At 36.1% G+C, this 27,656-nt stretch overlaps 1 long non-coding RNA gene across 1 annotated transcript; it reads left to right on the forward strand.

Annotated features, from left to right (window-relative positions):
• The first annotated feature begins 668 nt into the window (after positions 1-668).
• LOC123464775 lies at positions 669-26,346 on the forward strand. Its single transcript, XR_006639808.1, has 3 exons — positions 669-728; positions 15,612-15,767; positions 26,056-26,346. It is a non-coding gene; the product is annotated as an uncharacterized LOC123464775 (long non-coding RNA).
• The last annotated feature ends 1,310 nt before the right edge of the window (positions 26,347-27,656 follow it).

Below are 27,656 nucleotides of genomic sequence, written 5' to 3' on the forward strand. Positions count from 1 at the left end.
TTATTTTACACATACTCAGGTTTGGATAGACTGTACATTTTTCATCAATCTCTGTGATTATTTGTTCATTCATTCATTCATTTTTTGTCCTACTGCTCTTTGGATGCTTCAGTTTGGTTTAGTAGGCTTTATAGTACAGACAGTAGGGGAAAGTTTCTCTGCAGCCTTAGACAGTCTTGACCTTTTTTCTTTATTATAGCTACTTTTTCTTTCAATGACTCCTGCACTAATACTTCCTCCTTGTTTTCCTTCTACTTCTTTGAACAGTCCTTTGTAGTCATTCCTTCTGTGCCTTAAAAGAATAATGAGTTCTAAGTTTAGCACCCTTATCTTTCTATTACACATATTCTTCCTGGATAACTTCATTTAATTTCCATGGCCCCAAGTTTATTGTGTGCCTATGTTGCATGTGTATACATCAATGAGCCTCAAATTTGTGTCTTTAGCTCAGACCATCTTCTTGAATTTCAGACTTTTAAAGCTAACTATCTACAGGTATTTCTCCAAAAATATCTAATAGTCACATTGCACTCAAATATCCAAAGATAAAGGTATGGTCCCATACTTCCTCTAAATAATTTCCATAATCTTTTTCTCAACTCTCAATTTCTATCAATCTAGTGTACCTGCCTCCCTGAGTCAAGAAGATTCCCTGGAGTTGGAAATGGCAACTGGCTCCAGCTTCAGTATTCTAGCCTGGAAATCCCATGGAAAGAGGAGCTTGGCAGGTGGGTACAATTCCATGGGGTCCCAAAGGGTCAAATACAACTGAGCACGAGTAAAAGCACAAGAAATCTGAAAGTTATCTGAAACATCTTCCTTTCTGAACGTCCTCATTTCTAATTGTGAAACACGTCTCATTCAGTTTTTCTTTTTCTGAAATAATAACAACTATTCCATCCATCCTCTTCTCTGCATCTCTACCTTCTCTGTTTTGGCTACGGTATCCATTGTCTCTCTCTAATTTTCAATAGTCTCTTAGTCAGGTGCTTATGATTCAGGTAACTCCTTCATAAAATTCACACTTCCTTCAGGTTCTAAACTGCATATATGACATGTGACTTCTCTGCTCAAAACTGTTCAGTGACTCACTGTTTATAACATACAGATTAAAGACCAAATTTCCTAGAAAGAAATCAAGGATCTTCATGATCTGACCTCTAAGAATCTTTTCAACCTCATCTTTCTCCAATTCCCTACGTTTTATGTTTAAATTCCAACTGAAAATGCCTTTAATCAGTGTTCTCTCTATTTAGAATGACTTATATGTAGTTACTCTAATGTGTTCAAGACTAAATTCAAATGTTACTCATTGTAACTGCTTCAGTCCATATCTCTGATAGCTTGTCATATTAATGAAATTAGTTTATATATATATATAAACTTTTATCATTCTCTCTCTATATATATATATAAAATATACTTCCATCATTAGGCTATAATATACCATATTGACCTACAAGATCGAATAGTCATCCGCTCTTGGGAATTCACTTGATAATATTAAGTTAAAATGCAAAGTGATAGAAGATTCCCTTTGGTGTATATTGCATGAATGGTTCTAAGCTAATTAATAAATATCTAAATTTGCATAAATTGGTATTTTTGTTAAGATTAGAGCATGATCAACTTCCATTGTTTGTGAAAACAGAATTAAGTGAAAATCAGTTAGTATTTGGTAGGAATCCTTGGCTAAACCTTTTTCCAATAAATAGGAATTTAAAAAATTTGATAGTACATTGAAAGTTCTTTTCTGAAAACATTTATTTAAGTGTTGCTTGTACATTTTTCCTGTGATATCTTCTCAGGAAAACTTCTGGTCACTAGTGTGATCACAAGAAAGTTGTTGTTAAGGTTGGGTCTGCTAATGAACTCTGTAAACATATTCAGCATCTGGCAGACATTCCAAGGTGAAAGCCAAGCAGATGGCTAATTTAATATAATCTAAGTGACTTTGGATCAGATAAAGCAATTGAATTAACAGCACTTTAACTCCACATACATCAGTTCCCAGCCATTCCTACCACTTCATTCCAATAGGCACTTCTTCAGGATGAAAATCAATGCTAATTGAAAGCTCATATGGTGATGTTTATGTCTGTAAAATATGTGGCTAAATAGCATATTAAAAACATGTGGGCATGAATATTAGGATTGGGAAATGGATTTGATATAGAATAAATCACAATGCCCTTAGAGGTGCTTTATGGATTTCAAATCACAAACTGTATTTTATCCATTTTTGCCTGCTATATTAATCTCAGTTTCATTCAGTCTTTCTATTAGATCCACAGGGATTTATGGTTGTTGAATAGTGACTTTCAACTTGCTATCTTGTGGGGTTTGGGGTAGGACTATGTGTGTGTGACAGAGTGAAACAGAGACAGAGATGGATTTTATTTTGTTATTCATAGTCTTTCTATTGTTATTAATATTAATAATACATTAGTTGGCCAAGTGTATTTTAACCTTATTTTCTAAAGAGAGATTCATGTGCAGCAAGAAGCTACAAATGATTTGTCTCATGTCAATTAGCCAATAGTTAGCAAAATAATCCAAGAATTGGTAACTTTTGATTATAGTAGAAAAAAATATATATAGTTAGAAAGATCAGGGTTCAAATGTTGACTCTGTCACTAGCCAACTGTGTAACATTATAGAATTATTTTAATTTTTCTCAGGTTTAGCACTAGTCAAGTGAGCCAAACAAAAATGAACATTGTGGCTATTGAGAAGATGACAGGTGTGATACTTATAATTCATGAAATGAATTTTGTCTGAATTGAGTATAGTAGGTACTCAATGACTTGTTGTTCAGTTGAAAGTTGTATCTGATTCTTTGCAACCTCATGGACTGCAACATGCCAGACTACTCTGTCCTTCCCTATCTCCCGGAGTTTGCTCAAATTTATATCCATTGAGTTAGTGATGCTTTCTTGTCCTTTGCCTCCCCCTTTTGCCTTCAATATTTCCCATAATTCCAAAGTTTTTTTCCATTGAGTCAGCTCTTCACATGAGGTGACCAAAATATTGGAGCTTCAGCATCAGCCCTTCCAATGACTACTTAATGTTGATTTTCTTTCATCCACAACTGAGCATCATTTCTGCTTTGGCCTAGCTGTTTCATTCTTTATAGAGCTATTAGTAATTGCCCTCCACTCTTCATCAGTAGAATACTGGACGCCTTCTGATCCGGGGGGCTCATCTTCAGGTGTCATATAGTTTTGCCTTTTCATATGGTTCATGGGACAGTAGACAAGAATACTGGAGTGATTTGCTGTTTGAGGACCATGTTTTGTCAGAATTCTTCACTATTACCTGTCTGTCTTGGGTGGCCCTGCACAGCATGGCTCATAACTTCATGGAGTTATTCAAGCCACTTTGTCACGACAAGGCTGTGATCCATGAAAGAGACTCAATGACTAAAACCACTGTTATCTATATCTTCTCACCATTATTACCTTCAGGCTAACTCTCATTCATTAATTGGTGTATTCAATCAGCATTCAATTACTCTTTGCAAGGAGCTATGCTAAGCACTAGTAAGAGAATGATAAAGAAGTAGAGGATTAGAATTATGTGAAAAAACACATGGACTTAGGAGCCAAATTGCCTGGGTAAAAATTCTAGCATCACCATTTAAATCATCCTGTCTTTGAGGATTCCCTTGGCTTAGATCTTCCATATTAAGGTAGAAGTGGTACAAGTAGTTACCTCAGAGCATTGTTCCTTTAAGTGTAAACATATATCTAGAGTTGGGAACCGTGTTTAGAATACAGTAATCATTGTATTATTTTTATATTATTTATTGTATTTGGATGCAATCTCAAAAACGACAGAATGATCTCTGTTCATTTTCAAGGCAAACCATTCAATATCACAGTAATCCAAGTCTATGCCCCAACCAGTAATGCTGAAGAAGCTGAAGTTGAATGGTTCTATGAAGGCCTACAAGACCTTTTAGAACTAACACCCAAAAAAGATGTCCTTTTCATTATAGGGGACTGGAATGCAAAAGTAGGAAGTCAAGAAACACCTGGAGTAACGGGCAAATTTGGCCTTAGAATACAGAATGAAGCAGGGAAAAGGCTAGTAGAGTTTTGCCAAGAGAACACACTGGTCATAGCAAACACCCTCTTCCAACAACACAAAAGAAGACTCTACACATAGACATCACCAGATGGTCAACACTGAAATCAGATTGATTATATTGTTCGGAGCCAAAGATGGAGAAGCTCTATACAGTCAGCAAAAACAAGACCGGGAGCTGACTGTGGCTCAGATCACGAACTCCTCATTGCCAAATTCAGGCTGAAATTGAAGAAAGTAGGGAAAACCACTAGACCATTCAGGTATGATCTAAATCAAATTCCTTATGATTATACAGTGGAGGTGAGAAATAGATTTAAGGGCCTAGGTCTGACAGATAGAGTGCCTGACGAACTATGGACGGAGATTCATGACACTGTACAGGAGACAGGCATCAAGACTATCCCCATGGAAAAGAAATGCAAAAAAGCAAAATGGCTGTCTGGGGAGGCCTTACAAATAGCTGTGAAAAGAAAAGTGAAAAGCAAAGGTGAAGGAAAGATATAAGCATCTGAATGCAGAGTTGCAAAGAATAGCAAGAAGAGATAAGAAAGCCTTCCTCAGCGACCAACGCAAAGAAATAGAGGAAAACAGCAGAATGGGAAAGACTAGAGATCTCTTCAAGAAAATTAGAGATACCAAGGGAACATTTCATGCAAAGATGGGCTCGATAAAGGACAGAAATGTTATGGACCTAAGAGAAGCAGAAGATATTAATAAGAGGTGGCTGGTGTGATCACTCACCTAGAGCCAGACATCCTGGAATGTGAAGTCAAGTGGGCCTTAGAAAGCATCACTACAAACAAAGCTAGTGGAGGTGATGGAATTCCAGTTGAGCTATTTCAAATCCTGAAAGATGATGCTGTGAAAGTGCTGCACTCAATATGCCAGCACATTTGGAAAACTCAGCAGTGGCCACAGGACTGGAAAAGGTCAGTTTTCATTCCAATCCCTAAGAAAGGCAATGTCAAAGAATGCTCAAACTACCGCACAATTGCACTCATCTCACATGCTAGTAAAGTAATGCTCAAAATTCTCCAAGCCAGGCTTCAGCAGTACATGAACCGTGCACTTCCAGATGTTCAAGCTGGTTTTAGAAAAGGCAGAGGAACCAGAGAGCAAATTGCCAACATCCGCTGGATAATGGAAAAAGCAAGAGAGTTCCAGAAAAACATCTATTTCTGCTTTATTGACTATGCCAAAGCCTTTGACTGTGTGGATCACAGTAAACTGTGGAAAATTCTGAAAGAGTTGGGAGTACCAGACCACCTGACCTGCCTCTTGAGAAACCTGTATGCAGGTCAGGAAGCAACAGTAGAACTGGACATGGAACAACAGACTGGTTTCAAATAGGAAAAGGAGTACATCAAGGTTATATACTGTCACTCTGCTTGTTTAACTTATATGCAGAGTACATCATGAGAAACGCTGGGCTGGAAGAAGTACAAGCTGGAATCAAGATTGCCAGGAGAAATATCAATAACCTCAGATATGCAGATGACACCACCCTTATGGCAGAAAGTGAAGAGGAACTCAAAAGCCTCTTAATGAAAGTGAAAGAGGAGAGTGAAAAAGTTGGTTTAAAGCTCAACATTCAGAAAACGAAGATCATGGCATCTGGTCTCATCACTTCATGGGAAATAGATGGGGAAACAGTGGAAACAGTATCAGACTTTATTTTGTGGGTCTCTAAAGTCACTGCAGATGGTTATTGCAGCCATGAAATTAAAAGACGCTTACTCCTTGGAAGGAAAGTTATGACCAACCTAGATAGCAGAGACATTACTTTGCCAAAAGGTCCATCTAGTCAAGGCTATGGTTTTTCCAGTGGTCATGTATGGATGTGAGAGTTGGACTGTGAAGAAAGCTGAGTGCTGAAGAATTGATGCTTTTGAACTGTGATGTTGGAGAAGCCTCTTGAGAGTCCCTTGGACTACAAGGAGATGCAACCAGTCCATTCTAAAGGAGATCAGTCCTGGGTGTTCTTTGGAAGGAATGATGCTAAAGCTGAAATGCAGTACTTTGGCCACCTCATGCGAAGGGTTGACTCATTGGAAAAGACTCTGGTGCTGGGAGGGATTGGGGGCAGGAGGAGAAGGGGACGACAGAGGATGAGATGGCTGGATGGCATCACTGACTCGATGGACTTGAGTTTGAGTGAACTCTGGGAGTTGGTGATGGACAGGGAGGCCTGGCGTGCTGCGATTCATGGGGTCGCAAAGAGTCGGACATGACTGAGCACCTGAACTGAACTGAATCGTTGTGTAAATGTTGGGAAAAATTAGAAGTAATAAAGAAGGAAAGTTTTGCCATCTTTAGAAAGTTATAAATATTTGTTTAATAAATAAAGAATAAATACATTTCCATCAAGGAAAACATACTCTAGTAAAGAAATTCAGAACCATACAGATCACAATCAAAGTATCTTTCTTGTGTGTGCTAAATAGGGTTAGGCTTATACATGGCCCCTACCCTCTTTGAGGGATTTCTGAGAAGCTAGCAAACATTAATGAAAGACTTTGGTGGCTTTGTAATTAATTATTGTGCTGGAGACAGAGACTTTTTTTTAGGATAACGAAATGAGAAAGGAGACAGTTGTGCTTCATAGAAGCTAATGAAATCCATGGATGCCATGATCTCTCCTGGTAACTATGGCCATAGGTGGTGCGAGTTTGCCCTCACAGTTCAAATGAATATAGACGATTTTAAAAGCATACCTCCCTCTACAATGCACAGTCCCTTTCGGTTCAGCCCTTCTGTTCCCATCACTGATGTCTCACATCAAAATAAGCAAGAGGACATATTATAAGGAAATATAGGAGAGGGCCTGCAAATATGACCTCAATTCTCAATTCACAGGTGATTTGTTGCTTTCTTACAGGACTTTGACATCTTGTAATATATAGTATTCAACTTCTTAGCATCAGACAGTTTCTAAGATGAGGAGCTGTTAACCATTAAACTACTCTTGACATTATTTTGACCATTTGTATACACACACAAGAATAGTATTATCTAAGTATGCTTCAAACTCAGGGAAAGATGGCTGCCATAGAACCTGACTGTCTCATATATCCCTCTAGCATGTAAGTTATGAGAAAAATCACTTTCTAGTTTTCACAAGAATATTCCAGGTAAATAGCTTCTACTTTCAGGTGGCAGATATTGTATTTTCTTTTGCTTGTGCCTCTATTGGACCCTCCAAGGGAATACAGGAAATGTCAGCTCTTCACATACTTCTAGCTGTGGTCTGTGCTTTGGCGGTCTCTGTCTATGTCCCTATTGTGTTCTGCCGTATCCCTTTGAAGAGGTCCACTGTATCCTCCAGTTCCTTCAAGTTATCCATGAGATAGTCCCTCTCCTAACTTCTAAGTCCCTTTGATTTATTTGCTTTATTTTCCTTCTTTCTGTCTAATGGGGGAATTATCCTTTTTGAAGTATGTTTCTCATGTAGGCTGCATTGGTCTTCTAGATGATACAGTATTTTGTTCCTTTTCCTCCTAGCCTCTCTTTCCCACATTTTGGTACTCATTCTCTTACACTCATGTTACTGTGCTTACATATCAGTTATGCCAGTTGCTTTAGTGTCTTTCTAAACCTTTTCAAACTCTAGTTGAAAGCAAGTTTCCCATTTTTCCTCCACAGTAACTCTAGGGCCGTGAAGATCAGAGATTGTGACAGGGCACCTGTGTAAATGTCACAGGCTATTTTACCACGGTTAGTGGCTGGGAGACATAAATCATTCCAAGGGGCCACCTGCCAGCTAACTCTGTGGGACAGCATACAGAGATTTGTTGCTACAAACACAAATAAAAGATAATGCAGCCCATCACTGAATGCTAAATGGACCAATAGATAAGCCCAGTGAAAAAAAAGGTGGGAAGAGGAATGCCAGGCCAGGGATTTCAACCATTCACATCAGAAACTTGTCTTGAAGTTGAACATCCAAAATAGTTCATCCCAATGCCAGTTGACCATTTTCTTTTATAAGTATCCTTAACATAAAAGAGGTATTAGTGAGTAAGAAAAATGGTGTGAGAAAGTAATATCATGGGTAAATCATGGGACCAAATCTGTAGTTTTAGATCTTACTTAAGTCAAGTCAACAACTATAGTTGCTTGTCGTTTAACATGTCCTAAAAGCCTCAGCATTGTTTCGTCCCTTCCTACTCCATCCATGTTAATATTCCACAGCACTCATATCACCTCTCTCAGGTTCAAAACACACTGGCCTTCATTATGTTTCTCAAACACAGGATGGTCCTTCATACCCTACAGCCTTAATCATGCTCTTCCCTTTCAGCTCAGTCATTGTTCCCTTGGAGAAATGTTCCCAGGTCCTGTGGCCACTCCACATTCCCTAAGCAAATGCTCTCATTGCGTGATATCTGTCAACTTGTATTTGTCATTTTTCGCCATTTTTTAATTTATCTTGAGGTCACTTATATCTCTGTTTACCTATGCACTGTAGGATTCATCAGAACAAGGATTTCATCTGTTATTTTGCTTTTCATTTTTTCAAAGTAACCTCCATACTGTTCTTCATAGTGTATGCACCAATTTACATTCCCAACAGTGTAGGGAGGGTTCCTGTTCTCCACAGCCTCTCAAAAACTTATTGTTTGTAGTCTTAAGGGAAAAAACAAAAAACAAAAACTTGCTATTTTATAGTGGAATATAGTCGATTGATTCCTTTTGTTTTACTTACTGTTTCTACCTTTAGTCCTGACCTAAGTATCTAGTACATAGTAGGCATTTAGTGAATATTTATTGAATGAATTTCAGGCAGATTTTTTTCCCTATTTTTCTTTTAAAAAAATTTTGAGTTTTAACTGTGGCCAAACATTTTCATGTCCTAGCACATGCTTTCCTCATGTAATTCTTTTATTAACTTGAGATTTATTTTCTGGTGTCTCAGAGTACTGATGGTCTGAGAAGATATAAATTTGAAAATCCCTTAGTTGGAAAATGGAGGAGATATTGATTAATTCAGAAAAGGATCATGAATTCTGCAAACAAGTTTAGGGTAGATCTATGATAACCAGGAACAAGAAATGGCCATATGGTAAGCAAAGAGAGGTTAGAGAAAGAGAAGGTTTCTAGCCTAACCCAGGGGGCTGTGGCCAATGCTATATATCTTAGGAGGAGTGGATATGAGTATTTGGAATTGGATATGCTTGTTCTTGGCCCCAAATTGAAAGATCCTGTCACTGCAGCTGGCCATGATGAATTAAGTGGAACCTGTTCTAAACAGGCCACACTGCATATTAAACTTCTCAAATGCACTAACAAAGCACTTTTGGAAGAATTCTAACTAGGTCAGCAATACATTTGCCATATATCACATGCATAATTCTAATGTAATTCATAAGTATCTTGGCTTATGAAAATTGATGTTTTCTGTAAATATTGGAGTGTGAACAACTCCTCACTGCCAGTCAAAGCAGAATTAAATTTGAGGCTAGGACATATCAAGGGAAATAATAGAGATTCACAGATTATAGGGTGAGAGGGGTCAAGTGCTACGTATTATCTGGCATAAACAGAAACTTCCAGGCCTATAGCGTGTTTCTCATGGAGTGATAGACAATCTGCTGTTCCTTTGAACTATGTTCTTGAAGGCATCTCAGTGAGATTTCCTGGAGTAAATAATTCTTTGCCTGCTTGAGCTTATTGGAAAAGCTTCATCCTAAGGTATCCTCTTAGCTTCTCTTTCAAATCACAGTTCATTGCCTTTTCCTGGCCCTCTTGACTGCCTTGATTAAGTTTTCCAGGATTTTATCATAATGATCTCTTCTAGCCTTCAAATAACTTCATAGGGAATGATCTGAAAATTTTTCACAGAAATGCTAACAGTGATTACCTCAGGCAATAACATCACACACACATGTACCCATATATATTTTCCAAAATGTCTATAATTAGTATGTATTGATTTTATAATGTATCACTCAATTATTTATTCCACCAATATTGATTGAGTGCCTACTGTATACCCTTGAGTCTTCTAGCTGATAGAGAAACAGAGGAAATGATGATTGAAATAAATTGCCAAGTTGTCATGTGGAAAGATGTCTCTACGCACCATGCTGACCCCTACCATTTTCCACTCAGAATCTTTCAGAGTTGAGACCAGAGTCTGTGGTAGAAGACTTGTCTGAAACTTGGGAAGGGAAAGTTAAAATAGGAGAAGGAAGCTCTCCTTTTTGTCAGTATACAGTCCTGAGTTTTCTTTTTTTTTTTTTAGAGTCAAGGTAAAATTACTTCCTGAAGGTGAACTAGTTTTCTCTTCTACATTTTTGGCGTTTCCCTTCAGGTGAAGCATATAGTGACCTAATTCTATGCAAGATTTTGTAATCTGCAGGGATGAAAATTAAAAGAGATGTGTGCTCAGGAAAAAAAAAAAGGTGGGGGGGCATTGAATAACCAGACTCTTGGTAAATAGAAACAAACAAACAAAAAATCTGTTAATGTTTCCCTCTGTTGATTTTGTTTCCAATGTATTTTGGGGAATTGTTAATACAGAAGTTGTTTGTTAAAAAAAATATTTGAATACACTGTCCAAAGTTATTGAATATCTAATAGGGTAAGAATGAGGACTTTGATATATTTTATCTAGCTAAATAATTTTTGATGTCAACTGTGTACTCCCCAATAGACAAAATGCTCACCCACAGAAATGATTCAGTTGTTTTCACAAAATGTTTTATATGTGACAGGTAGCTAAGGCATAACATATAGACGTCAGCTGCTATTGCGATGGCTTGCCTTAGGCACCTGTCACTTCAAGAAGCATTGAAAGTAGACCTAGATTCTCAGCCCAGGGCTTCACTGGAGCATATGGCTCCAGGAAGGCTGTCAGAGATGATTCTCTTGCTGACCCCACCCTTGATGGAGAGATTGGTGCTTTGAGCTGCCTGAATCAAAAGAAGCTTAGCTTTTAGCTGTGGTTTGCGCCAGAGGGCTCCTTCTATGGCTTATCTTGGGTTATCCTTACCCCTGGGAGGACCCCCTTCATACACACAGATATCCCACACACACACACACACGTATGTGTGCACATTTAGTTCTGGAACTCCATGGAAAAGTTCTCTTGGTCATGCCAGGAAGTGGGGCATATTTTGGAATCCTTGTGTTTGCTTTATGTAAAGGATCATCGGTCACTGTGGTGCATATTCAAGCCCTGACCTAATAGGGATGGATAACAGAGGGAAATTAAAGAACAGTAGGAAGATTTTTATTAGATGTGCATCCCTACTTTCTCTGCTAAACCCACATTTCTTTCTTTTTTTTCTTGATGCACACACATGTTGAAGTTCACTGTCATGGAAGTTAGATGAGCATGCAAGTATGGGTTCTAACTTGAGTTCTTTTTTTTCATCTGAGTCTTGTTTCTAGGAGGGAAATTTCCTTGGCTATGATCGAAACCCATGTTATTACAAATTCTAGTCACTACTATGTTAAAAAAATAAGCCACCTGTTAAGGGTCTTCTGACTCTTCTGATTTATTCTCCATACTTAGGAAGAGAGATCTTTTAAAAATCCAGGGAGATCATGTATTTCACTATTTTTCTCCTTTAAATTTTCATATTTAAGATTTTAAAGTGATTTTCCATAATCCCTGGGATAAAATCATTACAGCCAGGACATTTTCTAACTTTCCAGCTTCATCTTATGCTCTCTGCCTGTTGCAATCTTGGCTTTGACCGCATGAGTTTTCTCAGAATCTCTGACAGCCACTTCATTTACAGTGTTTCTGCACTTTTGCACACGCTGTTCAGACTGCCTAAGGAGCACTCTGTTTCCACAACCCAGCTAAAACCCTCTAACTCAAGTTCATCTCTGAGCTTACACACCATTTCCTGTGAGGAAGTTTTCCTGTCTGTAAGGCCATGCGAAGTCTTCATGGTCTACATGCCTACATATCCTGATGCATCACCCACAAAGCACCAATTATAGTAACCAACCTTGCCCAATCTTTATCATTCTTGCTGACTTATAAATTCAGTGAAGATAAATACTCTTTCCTTATACCAACATATTTGACAAAAAATAGTTATGGATTGAACAACTCAAAGACATCGATTTTTTTTTCTTGTTCTTGAGTCTTTGTCTGAGAAAGAAAGCAAATACAAATATCTTTAGTGTATAGCCTACCTGAGAGACAGAAATTCTGATTGTGGACCTAAATCTTGTATTCATATTACAGATTGAACTGTGTGACTTTTCATACCATCTTTTTTTATCATTTCTTCCCTAAATGGATTCATCTTCAGTTGTATCATGGAAAGCAGAAGGGAGGTAGTTTGGGAAATGGAATTGTTTCATTTTCTTCTCCAGAAAAGGCACCACTCTCTAAAGAAATGAAATTTTGGGAATTCGCTGGTGCTCCAGTGGTTGGGAGCAGGTTCAATGCCTGGTTGAGGAAATAAGATCCCAGAAGCCATATGGCATTGGCAAAAAATTTAAAAAGAAGTTTTACATAAAGTAAAGTACATAAGTCTTTAGCTTTCTAGGGAATGATTTTTGAGAAGAATAAAACAGGAATGAATGCAGAGATGGTTAATTCATGGAGGCTGATGCCCATCAGCCTGAGGTAGATGAGCCTTACCCCCTGCTTTAAGCAATATCTGGAGTGAAGGGAAGGTCTTTGTGGCTGATAAACTAAACTCTCTTTCTTAATTCAAACAGGCCCTTGAGGTTTTGACAAAGGCAGGCTGCAGTCTATGGGGTTGCTGAAAGCTGGATATGCTGTAGCAACTGAGCATGTACACACTAGTCATTGATTGTTGTTGTCCAGTTGCTAAATTGTGTCTGACTCTTTGAGACCCCATGGATTGCAGCATGCCAAGCTTCCCTGTTCTTCACCATCTCCCTGAATTTGCTCAAACTCATGTCCATTGAGTTGGTGATGCCATCCAACCATCTCATCCTCTTTCATCCCTTTCTCCTCTTGCCCTCGATCTTTCCCAGCATCAGGATCTTTTCCAGAGTGGGCTTTTCGCATCAGGTAGCCAAAGTATTGGGGTTTCAGCTTCAGCATCAGTCCTTCCAATGAATTTTCAGGGTTGATTTCCTTTAGGATTTACTGGTTTGATCTTGTTGCAGTCCAAAGGACTCTCAAGAATCTTCTCCAACACCACTGTTCGAAAGCATCAATTCTTTGGTGCTCTGCCTTCTTTATGGTCCAATTCTCACATTTGTACATGACTACTGGAAAAAGCATATCTTTAACTATACAGACCTTTGTTGGCAAAGTGATGTCTCTGCTTTCTAATATACTTTCTAGATTTGTCATAGCTTTTTTCCCAAGGAGCAAGCATCTTTTAATTTCGTGGCTGCCGTCACCATCCACAGTGATTTTGGAGCCCAAGAAAATAAAATCTGCCAGTATTTCCACTTTTTCCCCATCTATTTGCCATGAAGTAATGAGCCCAGATGCCACGATCTTAGGTTTTGAATGTCGAGTTTTAAGCCAGCTTTTTCACTCTTTCACCCTCATCAAGAGGCTAGCCATTAATACTGAAAACTAAAAAGATTCCTAAACTAACTAAAATTCACAGATGCTTGCTTGGTACCCATGATCCTGCCCTTCTGGGACATAAGGGCAATGAGAAAGCACTTCATCAGCAATTTACAGTTAAGTGTCTTGCACCTTTCCCAAATTTTCTCCATCTGAGCAATCAGGAGTATAATTGAACACAATGAGGTATTGAAAGTTTTTTCAAAGTAATATGGAACAAGATTAACTACTAAATTATGCCTTACAAAACTAGAATAGCATATCTCTTGCTTCCTAATGCTCAAAATCTCTTGTCTTCTAAAGATTCTTTTGACTTTTTTGAGCTCTTTGCTTACTATCCCATCATTATTGTCATTCCACCCATTTTTCAGATGGGAGGACTAAAGTCAGTAATGCTTTATTCTTTGCATTGTGGCACCTACATAATTTATCCTGACGTGAAAAATAACAATCCAATAACATCACTTTTATACACATCACAGAATAACTATGATGAGTTTTTTAACTGTACTTATTGAAGTGACATCAGACTGCTCCAAGAGACATAAAATCATATAAAGCAGATGTAGAGACTTAAAAACAAGGAAGGCTGGGGTTTATTTATTATAGGAAAAAGAATATGTCCTCTATGACTCACTAGTTTCTGGGTCATTAGTGAGTGACAGTCCAGGATGGTATTGTGCATTTAGCATAATGACCCAGAGTCATCTAATCAATTTAAGTTATTTTTATATCCTTAGGTTCAGGAGTCAGAGAATTATGTCATGCATTTTTTAAAGATTTCAAGCTTAGAAATGAGGTATGAACGTTTATTATGGATACTTTGTGCAGTCAATAAATAACATGATTTCAGTGGTAGAAGTCAGTCTGGTTTGACTCAGTCTGGCCCTGACTTGAGGAATTACTACTCCCCTAGGGTCCACAGCATCCTGCAAAGACTTGTCAGATCCTACTATAATTGTTTGTACATCTGTCTTCTCAATTAGAATCTCAGCCCCAAAGAGGAAGAATTTAATTTTCTTCTGCATAAAACATAGTACCTGGCACATAGCAGTTACTCAGTAAGTGTTTCCTGGAGCAAGGATACCAACTCGGAACAGTCCATCTCAGTCTGCCTTGGCTGAATAGATAAAGGCTAAGCTCACTGAACTTCTAGATTCTTCCAATCTAGTCAGAGATGATAAATTCACTCTTTTCCCCACTCCCCCTGCCCCACCAAATCTGGGCATGTTTACAGTTATGCCATTATATTGGTGAAGAATTTATAATTATTTCTCAAGTTCAGGTTAAGAAAAATTGACCAAAGTATGGAAAAGATTATAGAAAGTCGTTTAAATGTACTGCTGGACATTAAACAAAGGATTACCCAGTTCTTTTGTTTTGTGTAGTCCCTGTGTGATCTGCTGTTTATTATGATTTAGGACATTTTGCAACTTTGCCAGGATACATGTTAGCCTGTAGAAAATAGATAGTAATGTAGATGATTCTAATCCCATTGCAATGGGAATTAATTTTGTGTGCAACTTGTACATGGATTTTGACCAAAGGTTACAGTTTTAATTGTCCTTTATGGACATTAACTAGTTTTATACCTGAACTAGCAATTTTATTCAAATGTTTTTTCCTATAAGCTACTATAAATAGCTCCATATCTCCAGTACTTTTTGAAAGAGCTTTAGCATCCTTGTGGTTCACCGCTAATAAGCTAAGCAATTTTGACATGTACTCACTTTATATTTACATACAGTCTATGCTTTTAGCTTTTTAAAAGTTATACCTAAAAGCTGTATTTTAAAAGTAAAATTCATATACGTTTAGGTGATATAATCATATTTATAAAGTATGGGAAAATACAGAAATAACAACCCAGATCTCCCCCAAATATATTTTTGCATTATACCTGATTTTAAAAAAAATTAATGCGAGAAACCAAATGTGTGTGGGGGGAGATTAATCCAAAGAATACAGGTTGGATATTTCACACAATTAATTTTTTTAGGAAGAGCAAGATGAGGCACATGAAGGAAATAGATTCTGACAGTGAAGGTGCCAGTGGGAGCGTGATGCATTTGTCAATATGGAGGATATGAAACAAATATACCAGGAGGCTGGGAAATACGCCAGGAATGAAGGAGGGGGCATACCTGGGCATCAGGTAAGATACTGACATTGTTGGGCATTCTACTTTCAGTATCACTGAATAATAATAATAACAGCATCATTTTATAAATGATTTTCTTGAAATATTTGGCTCAAACTCCACCTTAAAATTTATTATTTGGGGAGAAATTCAGGGATTGCTTCAAAAATAGCAAAGCTGGTTAAAAGATGGCATTGTGTTTTTAATTCAATGCAGGGAAAAATGGGGTTTTCTATTATACGCTACACTTTCATAAGACACATAGCAGATATTAAAAATGTAAGATGGCAACCTTTTCCTTAACAATGTGAAATTTGGGGGAATGCAAGTCATAGCAACATAAAACTCAGAAAGAAAATGTAAGAAATTTGGTAGTGATGTCAATAGTTGTGGGGAAAGCTGAGTATGGGAAATTTTGGAAAATTGGAAAATATTGGAAAATACTTTTCTTATGGAAAGATATTTCTATAAGATGTTACAGAAAAACCCTGACAAACTTTTTGACCTGTTGAACATTTGTTTCTTAAATAACAAAGATAATTTTTTATGGCCATTCCTAAAAGCTTCTTGACATTTGTCTTCAATCTTTGGCCTAGAAAAATTTTATAAACAGAAAAGATAACTAAATGAATAGATTAATATTATTTTATTAGGAAATGGAATACTTTCAAGTGAATAAAAGTCTTGATCTGGACTACAGGAGTCCCATTTGTCTGTGGTTTCGCTGTCCATGTTTTCAGTTACCTGTGGTCAAAAGTGGGCAGGAAATATGAAATAAACAATTCACACATGTTAAATTGAACCCCATTCTGAGTAGCATATGATATCTCCCACCATCCTTCCATGGGGCATGAATCATTCATTTGTCCAGCATACTCATGGGATATATGCTATCTGCCTGTTATTAATAGTATAGGAAAAATCATGGGACGTGTAGTGTTCGGTGTTATTTGGGCTTTATGGCATTCAATGGGGACCTTGGAACATATCCCCCCATGGATAACGGGGACCACTGTATCATATCAGGCCTGCAATCATACATGTACCCCATCAGGCTCAGTTCCACCTGTGGATAGCCGGGTATCTGGATGTCTAAGGGAGATAAGGAACAGGCCCTTTCCACCTAGAGTCTTCCCTTCTCCCTTCAGTCTTCTGGGGAGGATAAGGAGGTAGATGAAATTCTGGCATCTTTTGCTTTCTTATATTTCTGAATTTGCTACATTTGCTTTTATTACACAAATAAACTTTATAACAAACTTCTATTGGGAGGTTATGAAAAAAAATAGAATCTCTTCTAATTGTATTGCTGGGAGTATTTATAGTGCTCTTTATTTATTTATTTTTGTCTGTAAATCCTTACAGTGTTTATCCATATGCAAGCAAGCTTTTAGAGAATTTTATCTGTAGTATAGGTATAATTTTTAATTCTTCATGTTCATTTAATGTTATTTCATAAATATTCTCTCATAATTACATGTTCATAATTATTTTATATTGCTGCATAAGATGTAGACTCAGTATACCACACAGATGTTTATCTAGTTTTAGGCATTTATTTAAATATTAGTTTGCTCTTTTAAATAACTCTGCCTTAAGTATTTGTGAATGGCCCTATGATTTTATCATGGATATAAACCCTAAATCCTAAAATAAATATTTTTAACATCTTAGCTACTCTAAAATCAGAACATGTTTTAAAATCTATGTGTATATTTAACATGGTCCTTAAATATTTTTAACGAGCTGTATTAATTTGATGGCATGTCCTATAATCATTATTAGTTTGGAATCTAGAAAATTAAGTATTTCTTACCTGTAAATTCCTAAAAGTTGGTGATAATAATCATATGGGCAGATATAAATGTAATAAAAATTAATTGTTTCAATATAGACTTCTAAAAAATGAAATACAAAAGGAAAGCAAAGAGAAAACTTTTCCTATCAAATTCTTAGTAGTGTATACACATTTTCAAAAACAAAAATATCAATTAATTATGTAATGTATACATGTTAGATTTATACAGGTTAAGGCACTTAAATGCAAAAAATAAATATCAACAATCAAAATAAAATTAGGAGAAATAAAATAAAAGCAAGATAAAACTATTAGAAGTAAATTTTTAAAATATATCTTAAAATACTTTATATCTTTTTTAAAGAAAAAAATTTACAAATATTCAGATTTACTTAGAAATAGCAAATAATAACATTTAGAAAATCATATGTATACATTTACACAACATTATGTGAATCATTTTGAAAATATAGATCAAATATGAAATTGTACAAAAAATATGTTAATAAAGAATACACAGAAAACACACAGAACATAACACAAAAGCTAAACAGTGATAGCCGTATAAAATTTTAAAAAGGTTGTCAAGGAGCCATTTCTGCTCAAAATTGAAGGACTCAGACATTTTTCCAGGTAAATTAAATTAAATATTTAAAAGACAAGTAGTTTTTATACTCTCTAAACAACTTATGACATTGAGAAGATATATATATATATATGTATATATATACACACACATATATATAGTCATTTTTTAAATGTTATTTTAAAAAAATGAAGTGGAATAACTCTGAAAGCAGAAAAGCATGCAGTAGAAAACTATAGGGCAATCCATTTATAGTAATAAAACCTTTGAGTAAGTTTAAAATATACTGCTTCTTGATTCAGTAAATATCATTTGAACATCTACCTTGTGTGAATTACTGTTCTAACTCCTAAAAACTATATCTGTAAACTAACTCCTAAAACAGATAATAGACAAGGTATTTGGAGAACTAACATTTACTAGACAGAAACAGACAGTATCCAAATAAATAAATTTACCAGTCGCTTAGAAATGTTTAACATGTGCTCTGGAGTGACTATAAGGAAATATAAGAAGTATTTGGTGGTGTTACTTCACATAAGTGGCAACAAATATCTCTGTAAGTAGATGACATTTGTCCTTAAGAGAGTTGCATTTTAGAATAAAATTATTTGTTACATTTCAACACTTATTCCTTGTGAATAGTATTAGCAAAACACAAATCAATGGATATTTTCTTGATTCTCTCTCTCTCCCTACTTCTGGCCCCCTTCTCTCTGTTTATCAACCTATGAAAACAGCTTTTTCATTTCACTTACTGAAAAACCTATTTAGTAATCCCATTAAGCCAAGAAGAAGACAGATGACTCATTATTACCAGTATTGTATAAAATTGTTCTGGTAATACTAAAAAATTTAATTAGATAAAACAATAATGTATGATATGTAAATGCTGCTATATAGGCAAAACTCTCATGTTTGTATATTGCATATTATATGGTTATATACAAGAAAACCTCAAGAAAAGTAACTAGAAAAGGCTAGAAACCATAAGGTAATATAGCAAAACAAGTGAAAACAAAAATTTAGGAATCAATAATTTACCAGTGTACACAATATGATAAAAAAAAAAATCCTAATTATACAGTATTACAAAGGAGGGAAAAATCCCTTGACAGTAAAAATAAAATAGAATACACCTGATAGGGATAAATTTACCAAAATAAATATATTCTTATATAAAATTTATTTTATAAACCCTTCTGAGGATATGAAAGCATTAGAATAGCTTAAAATATTGGTGATCAAGAAAGTAAAAACATTGATTAAAATATATCAAAATTCTGTATGATCCATTCAAAGTACTGGGAGCTTGTTTCATTAGAAATAATGGCTTGATTAGAAAGTTCATATAGAACAATAAATGTGCATAACAAACAATTTTTAAATGTATTGTAAAAATTACCATGATTTTGTAATGTTGCCGACCAGCAATAAATTGATTAAAAAAAACCTTTGTAATTTGTGACAGTGGAGGGCTAATTTTCTCCATGCAAATTAGCCTAATACATGCTTTGACAAAACACTTTGAAGTACCAGTGACCAACAAGTAGATAGAAACACAACTTCAGTTATGATTAAAGAAAAAAAATGAAAATTAAATGAAATGTTAACTTTACCTACAAACCTACCCCTCCCTCCCCCTACTTCTCAAAGAAGTATGACAAGAGTGTTTGTCTGCCAAAGTATAAAGAAACAGGAGACAACTCATTCTGTTGGCATGTTCTGGACAGAAGTGTTAACATAGCCAATCTGAGACTGGTATTCTTAGAGGCCTGCTTGCCGAGGAGACAGCTTACAGCTTGGATTTTGCAGGGTTTTCGCTTTTTCCTGATAAGAATAACTCACTGTGCCTAGACTTCTTATTCAACAATGTGGTTTATGCTAAACATTTGCTTTCCTTCTGGAATTTTGGTAGATGCCAGATAGAAGGTGCCTATATACGAACAGCTTATAATAGAAACCTTGGATACTGCATCTCTACTAAGCCTTACCTGGGGAAAGAGATCACACTTATATTGCTGACTTTTCATTGCTGGAGAAACAGCGTGTTCTGTGTGCATCTCCTTAGGAGGTGAAGAGAGCATAAGGGAGCCTGCACATGGACTCCTCTAGACACTGCATGCCTGTTTTACCCTCGTGCTTTAAACGTGTGCCCTTCCTGTGTGGCAGGAATAAATCCCAGCCGTGAGTATAATTATATGCTGAGTCCTGAGAGTCCTTCTAGTGGATCCCTGAATGTGGTCTTCAGTTTCCCATCTAAGCAATCTTAATGGAAAACATATGGCAAGTATTATCAAATATGCATACTCTGTCTCAGCCATTCTGTTCAAATATATACTTCTACAAGTGGAAACCTTGAGAGGATAGGGTAGGGAGATGAAAACCTTACTGTTCAGTAGTGGGAGTGAGTTGCATTAAGTAGGATAATCCTGCAGCCATAACTTGTGTAACTATACAACACGAAAAAGAACAAAACAGGCCTGTTTTTCTGACATGGAAGGATGTCATCAGCATGAATCATTGTGTGTATGTGTGTATGTGGTTTCCCACGTGGTGCAAATATTAAAGAACCCACCTGACAATGCAGGAGACTTACGAGATACAGGTTCCACCATGGATTGGAAAGATCCCCTGGAAGGGAGGGCATGGCAACCCACTCCCGTATTCTTGCCTGGAGAATCCTGTGGACAGAGGAGCCTGGCAGGCTACAGTCCATAGGGTTGCACAGAGTCAGACATGACCGAAGTGACAGCACACACACATGTGTATGGAGGAATTCTGATAAGATAATACATAGGGACGTACCCAAAACAGTTACCCCTGGAGAGCATGATTGGATAACACAGAAACAAAGGGAGAGGTATGGGGGATGGAAAGAGTCTTTTTATGTTGTGTTTTCTGCTGATAGACCTTATATATGTATATTTATCTTTGTGTTTATCTTTGCAGCTGTATTGGTATTAATATATATTAGACGATTTGACACAGTGTCTTCAGTTTCTAAAATGTTTCATCAGGAGCTATACATGGTAAAAAAGATTTATGTTGAAAAATTTGATGGACCAACTCTTTATAATTACCAAAATTTGGACATGGCGATGTAATTGAATACTAGTGGAAGGGTTAAATGTTTTACTACTTCTGTATAGTAAAATATGTTGACAGTAAAAGTCATATTTTTTGAAAGTCACATAAGAACATGGGTTAATGCTAATAATATAAATGTGATATAAATAAAGGCCAAAGAAGACAAAGAGCTAAAAGAGGAAAAGGAGGGAGAAAGAAAGTGAGAAAGCGTGAATAAGAGAAATGGTAATGGTTTAGTTGCTAAATTGTGTCTGACTCTTGGGACCCTATGGACTGTAGCCTGACAGGCTCCTCTGTCTATAGGATTCTCCAGGCAAGAATACTGGAATGAGTTGCCATTTCCTTCTCCAAGGAGTCCTCCCAACCCAGAAATTGAACCCAAGTCTCCTGCATTGCAGGCAGATTCTTTACCGACTGAGCTACGAGGGAAGCCTAAATAAAAGAAATGGAGAGATGGAAACAAAAACATCATATTATTAACAGATTGACAGTGAAGACTATCCCTCAGTGATGTAATTACAGATGATTTCTGTGATTTTCTTCACTTTCATCATTATTATCAATATTTTATGATGCCTATATTTTATTTTCATATGAGAAAACAAAGTATTTTTTTTAATTTTATTTTATTTTTAAATTTTACATAACTGTATTAGTTTTGCCAAATATCAAAATGAATCCGCCACAGGTATAATTGCTAGCTGAAGGTATATCCAGGTAGCCATGCAATGGCAACCCACTCCAGTACTATTGCCTGGAAAATCCCATGGATGGAGGACCCTGGTAGGCTGCAGTCCATGATGTCGCTAAGAGTCGGACACGACTGAGCAACTTCACTTTCACTTTCCACTTTCATGCATTGGAGAAGGAAATGGCAACCCACTCCAGTGTTCTTGCCTGGAGAATCCCAGGGACGGGGGAGCCTGGTGGGCTGCTGTCTATGGGGTCTCACAGAGTCGGACACGACTGAAGCGACTTAGCAGCAGCAGCATGCATCATAAGAATTTTAAAATACTTTGTAAAATGTAAAATTCTTTATTTTAATACATATTTCTTTTCTAAGTTTAATATTTTCCTGTATGTTTCAAAATTGGCAACTTGAATTATAAAAATTATGACATTTCTGTGTTTATATATAAAGCTCTCATTAGGCTAGAGATTATTTCTGTAGTTTGCTGTTCACCTTTAAATATCTTTAAAGTATATTATAATTTGGCATGCTAAATATTTTTTCCTATCCATATGTGTTTTGATGCCTTTCTTCTCACAAACTCAACTATCATAGATAGTCTATAATCTTTCTGGGAATCTTTTGTGGTATATATGCATATATGGTAACATATATATGTGTGCATATAGATATAGAGAAATAAATATATAATATATTTTATTATATAAAACTACAAAATATACTGTGTATAATATATATATTTATATTTGCTGTATTCTTAATTTGCTTAATGAATTATTAATTTAAACTTTATTTATCTAAAGCAATCTATACATATTATGGAATAATTAGAAAACAAAGGCAAAAGGAATTAAATATCCTTAATCTAACAGTTGACATAATCATTAGTCACACTTTTGTGTATATCTTCTAGAACACTTCATATGCTAATATGTACTCATATTACATATACTGATTTTTATCCTGCTTTTCATTGGTTTGTTCTGCTTGATAATTTACTGTGACCTTATTTCTGTGTTACTATTTTTCTATTGCCTAACTTTTAATTGCTAGATAGATTTCCATTAAAAGATTTGGCATGATTATTTAACCAGTTCTATATTTTAGGAAATATATGTTACTTCCAATTTTTGTTATCAACTGTGATCGGATAACTACTCTTGTAAATTAATATTTTCACACATGCTTAATTATTTCCTTAGGATGAATTCATAGTTGCAGAATTGTTGGATTGAATCTTATGATGATTATAATGATCTTTGATATATATCACAATGCCTCCCAGAAAGATTTTACCATTTTATAATCTCATCAGCAATGTATAGAGGGGAAGATACATGTTTTTTCTATGTATTTGCCAATGTTTGATACTGAGATTCTATTCTTTCCTGTGGAGGAAAGCAGTATCTTCTCATTAATTAACATATCTATTATATGTAAATTTTTCATAGGTTTAGTGACTGTTTTTCACTTTCAGAGTTTTGAAGTCAATTATGATGACTGGGCCAAGGATGTTTGTTTTTATATTTCAATTAATAAGAAGTAGAAAGTGTAGGATTAGTCATGTCTGACTCTTTGCAACACTGTAGACTATAGCTTGCCAAACTCCTCTGTCCATGGAATTCTCTAGGCAAGAATACTTGAGTGGGTTGCCATTTCCTTCTCCAGGGCATCTTCCCAACCCAAGGATCAAACCTGTGTCTCCTGCATTGAGGGTAGATTCTTTTATAATAGCTCTAAAATTAGTTTAATTTTCTTTTAGATGCCAGTACCTGAATTAGTGAGGAATAAAATAGACATCTACCTGTCTAGTCAAATAATGGAATTAAACATCTATTTCTTTACTGCTTGCTTATGATATCCAACCAGTCCATCCTAAAGGAGATCAGTCCTGGGTGTTCACTGGAAGGACTGATGTTGAAGCTGAAACTCCAATATTTTGGCCACCTGATGCAAAGAGCTGACTCATTTGAAAAGACCCTGATGCTGGGAAAAATTGAGGACAGGAGGAGAAGGGGAGGACAGAGGATGAGATGGTTGGATGGCATCACCAACTCAATGGACATGAGTTTGGGTAAACTTCGGGAGTTGGTGATGGACAGGGAGGCCTGGCTTGCTGCTGTTCATGGGGTCGCAAAGAGTTGGGCACGACTGAACTGACTGACTGATGATAGAAATGTGACAAATTAGGTTTATTTTAACTTCACACTGAGAGATTTAAGCTTCGTATTGAAGCTGAGGGATTCTTGGCTTTATTTTAGCCTCCATTATGTGTGTTTTTTATTTTTTTTAAAGTTGTATTCTCTGTGTAATTGATCCTGATATTGTTTACTAGGTATGCTATTAAAGTTCTTTTTTATAATTTGGGTTCAGACTTTTAAAAATCCATTCATTTATCTGTTGCTGATTTTGCTTATTTGATCTTCACTCTAGCTTTCTGATCTCTCAAAGAGCCAATTAAAGCATCTTTCTTCAAAGAATTTTTTATTGGTCAGCTTAAGCATAGCTATCATGCAGTGAGAAGCAACCCCAAAGTCTCAGTGATTTTCACATAATAAAGGTTTATTCATCACCCATGATGATATATGCTGTGGATTGGCTGCAGCTCTTTTCTATGTTCCTTTACTAAGAGTTTAGGCTGTCAGAACAACCTCTAACACATCACCAGTCTCCTTCCAGATGGAAAAAAGTACAAGGCAAGTCATGCATTGGATTTTAAAGCTTCTTCCTGGAGGTGAATCACATTATTCAATTCACAGTTCATTGGGCAAAGAAGTTATATGGTCAGGCCTGATGTTAAAGGGGCCAGAAAATATAATTCTCCTCCCAGGAAGATACAGAAAGTATTTTGAACAAAAGTATGATCACCTTACCTGTTCAAGTAATTTGCTAATATTTGACCCCGGAATTATTAAGCCATGTTAGTGGTAAAGCCCTTTAGGTATCAATTAGCTTAAGAGATCTGATCCCAATGCAGCCCTAAGTGATTTAAAGTAAGAGTCTGCGAACTTTTCTATAACAAGTCAGATAGTAAATATTATTTATTTGTGTGGGCCATATTAGTCTCTGTTGCAACATTTGCAACTTCTCAGGTTTGCTGATAATACCAGGAAGCAGCCATAGTTATTACAGAAACAAATAGATATATCTATGTTTCAGTAAAACTTTATTTAAAAAAAAAATAAACATGCCATGGGCTGGATTTGGTTGCTGGTCATGGTTTGCCAACCCCTGATAAAGATTAATTCTAATCTGGTTAGAGTAGAAAATAGAACATCTTGTTGAGATCCGGAGTTTTATGCATTACTTTTGAAAGAAATATTACTAATGGGTAGAAACTGAAATTTTATTTATGGTGGGTCTGACTCTAGAATAATTCAGGCTATATTTATATTAATAGCTGTTAATTCTGTAAAGAAATATTCTGAGATGCAGAGACATAATTTGAAACATCATTTTCAATATACTTGCTTTCTTAAAATGAGACGTAGGAAAGAAAGCTCTATGAAATTTGCTTGGCTGATGGGAACATGCAAAGAACTGAGAAAACATTGTGAGAGACATAGATTTAAGAAGAGGATGAGAAATTCTGATTTAACTGTAATAAGAAAGAAGAGAGTCATTTCTTGGAAATGGTACTCATTCCACAATCCTTTTGGAAAAGGCACATTACTATTTAACATCTAAATAGATATAATACAAGTATAATCATAATCTAGAATATATTTTTCCCCATAAAACTATTGCCACAAAAATAATGGAAGCTTAAATCTAGTTAAAAGGTGACATTGTCTATGTGCCTTAAACCTTTAGAGGAATTATTACAGGTAGCCATAAAAATAGAAATGTCTAATATAGTTGACAGATTAAAACATAATCATTCAACTGAATTGAGACTTGCTGAAAATATTTAACAAATCATATTGCTCAATTTTGTTTTAAGCATAGAATTGGTACAAAGACTTTTAAATTTCTTCCCCCCAAAATGCAGGCTTAAATACAAAGAAATGTTAATTGATTCATTGAACTTTTGAAGCAACTATTTAACATTTTCAATAAAACGAAGCCTACCTCTAATCCCAGGTGGCAGCTTTACTAAAGGCATACATTATAATTATGCTTCTGTTTTCATTTCCTCCAGATAATGGAGCCTGGGAAAGCCTGCTTTCTACATCTGGATTTCAAGGCATCATTCAGACAAAGCTTCATTAAACCCCACCAAACACTAAAGGTCACCGTGGTTTTATATGTTTTTGTTGTAGCAACCAAATGTTGCAAAAACTCTATCAGCAGCCAGCAAAATTTAGAAATACCAGAAAATGGCAAGAGGAAGATGGGGTCATAGGTGAGAAGTTCATTTGTTCAACAAATAGAAACACAGATGAATAGAATAGAGTTCTTTCCCTCAAGGAAATCTTTCTGCATAGAAGACTAAAACTAAATTGACAATTAGAATATTTCATGTAAATGCAAAGTTGATCCATTAAATAGCTGGACTGAGCTGACCCAGGAAATCTTTTTTCCCATTTCAAATATATAGAAGTGCCATTTAAAATATAACAACTGCAAATATAATTATACAGCTGAGCTCAAGATATAAACAAGGGAAAAAAAAAATCTCTAAATAAAAAGGGAACTCAGTGTTGGAGCAATGAATGGAAAATGAAGCCTGGGGGCTCATGGGCCTTACTGGCTGGTGCCTGGGACTCTATTACCCACTGTAAGAGGAAGAGATTTTGCTGAGATTTAGAAATGAGATACTGCATAAAGCCTGATTCATTCATAAAATACAAACTCTTTACAATCCAGGAAAGCACAAAAACTTGCAGCCTGCCTATAGAAATGAACAGAAAAGATGACCTGAAATAAATCATAATCTTGGGTCTTTTTCCTTCCATGAAATCTGAATTCATACTCCACAATCCATACCTCCAGCTAGTCCACAAAAAAAGGCCTATTAGAAGCAAGTATTTCTGAAAAGATATTCTTACAATCCAGGAAAAATAGAACTCTCATTGAAAATAGCCCTTGATGCGGATGAACTTATATTTATACAAACCACATATGAAACAAAAATTGGGACTCAGCAAGCACACCAAATAAAACTGGAGGTAATAAACTATTTAAAAGAAAATTTTAAATAAGTAGATTTTATAATAGTCAAATAGACAAAGGAAATAATCCTATAACTGAAGGAGGAAACAGAACAGGCTCTGTCTTGAAAGCAGTCTCCATCTTGGACCAGACTGTGGACTTTGAGCAATATGCCCAGTATCTATGGAAACAACATACCACCTGGAAAACCAGGCCCCCGGAAGGAAGAGCCCCAGGGCTCTCCATTGCCTAAAAGAATACCCTAATTATCTGTGTAACCGAAGAGAATCATACATTCTATTATGCTTATTGGGGTATGACCACAAAGGTATTGATCATTGTCCACTGTTAACTATCTAGGCTTAAGGCATATGAATCACGGTTTAACTTTGATTGTATCTTTCTTTTTCCTTTGTTCAGACTAGTTTCAGGGAATTTGGGGAGATGGGTTTGGGCACGTACACGTAGGGTATATAAGGTTTTCACAAAAACTGGTTGGGGTCCTTTGCTAAGAGGAGACTGCCTTGGACCTGCTGGTGTAATAAACTGCACTCCACTATCTGCATTGTCCTTCTGAGTGAGTTTGTTTCCCGGAACGTGCGGCTACAGCATAACAACTGTACAATATGATATAGGAAGAGACACTGT

The sequence above is a fragment of the Bubalus bubalis genome, chromosome 12 (genome assembly GCF_019923935.1).
Source record: "Bubalus bubalis isolate 160015118507 breed Murrah chromosome 12, NDDB_SH_1, whole genome shotgun sequence".
In the NCBI taxonomy this organism is placed as follows: domain Eukaryota; kingdom Metazoa; phylum Chordata; class Mammalia; order Artiodactyla; family Bovidae; genus Bubalus; species Bubalus bubalis.